This window comes from Gavialis gangeticus, unplaced genomic scaffold (assembly GCF_001723915.1).
Source record: "Gavialis gangeticus isolate Ggan-Ray unplaced genomic scaffold, GavGan_comp1, whole genome shotgun sequence".
Classification (NCBI taxonomy): domain Eukaryota; kingdom Metazoa; phylum Chordata; order Crocodylia; family Gavialidae; genus Gavialis; species Gavialis gangeticus.
Genome location: NW_017728994.1, coordinates 26,352,038 through 26,352,877, shown reverse-complemented (window position 1 = coordinate 26,352,877; position 840 = coordinate 26,352,038). Strand labels below are relative to the sequence as shown.

The 840-nt window shown below is 46.0% G+C and overlaps 1 long non-coding RNA gene across 1 annotated transcript in view; it reads right to left on the bottom strand.

Annotated features, from left to right (window-relative positions):
• The window catches only part of LOC109287384, a 2,718-nt gene extending 2,249 nt beyond the window's left edge, over positions 1-469 (bottom strand). Inside the window, exon 1 of the long non-coding RNA XR_002094845.1 lies at positions 79-469. This is a non-coding gene — a long non-coding RNA (uncharacterized LOC109287384). The remainder of the gene's footprint in view (positions 1-78) is intronic.
• Positions 470-840: the final 371 nt, after the last annotated feature.

Genomic DNA, 840 nt, shown 5'->3' with positions numbered 1-840 from the left:
TTCCTGCCATGGCACGGGGTCGGACTTGATGATCTGCTCGGGTCCCTTCCAACCCTCCTAACTATGAAACTATGAAACCTGTGGCCAATTTTCTCATATGGCTGTATATCAGTATTTTGATCTATACTGAACTAAGCCAGTTGTAAGGTTAACAGAATAATTCAGTTTTAGAATGGTTTAGACCCTAAAAAATGTTACAGGTGTAGAGGAACCAGCATCACTTTATTCACTACCAGAACGAAAATTAAGCAGCTCTCTGAAAGGTGCACTGGACAAGTAAAGGATATTTTCCTATTTTAGGACTGAACCTATTACATCAACCAGTCTCAGGGACTTCGTGTATTGCTATCACAATCCAGCAGTACCATTTCAATGGACTTTTTGATATTTTAGATCAGGGCTTTCCAACTAAAATAAAGGAGCTGGGGACCACATACCCCCTTGGAGGACATTAGGAAGAGCTACACCAGCAGGGCACCCCAGGCAGCTGGTTTCCCTAGTACCAAAGGCTGTGTTCAGTTGTACTGCCCTGGCCCTTGGGTGGAGGCAGGAGGAAGGGGGAACCTGAAGCTGAAGCAATAGTGGGAGCAGTAGCTGGGTGGGAGGTTGGAGGCTGCTGTTTAATGCCCACAACAGGCTGCCAGTTGAACAACCCTGTTTTAGATCAATTCAGGGAGCATATTTTTTGTCCATTTCCTGCCACTAGTGCATGTACAGGGGCTGAGAATCAATGCCATGCCCTACAGAAAAGTGGAGAGAGGCATGATGTAGCAACCCTGGAATTTAGCTGGGACACTGGTGCTAGCACTCGTTTACAGAAAACCATCCTGAGATACCTAC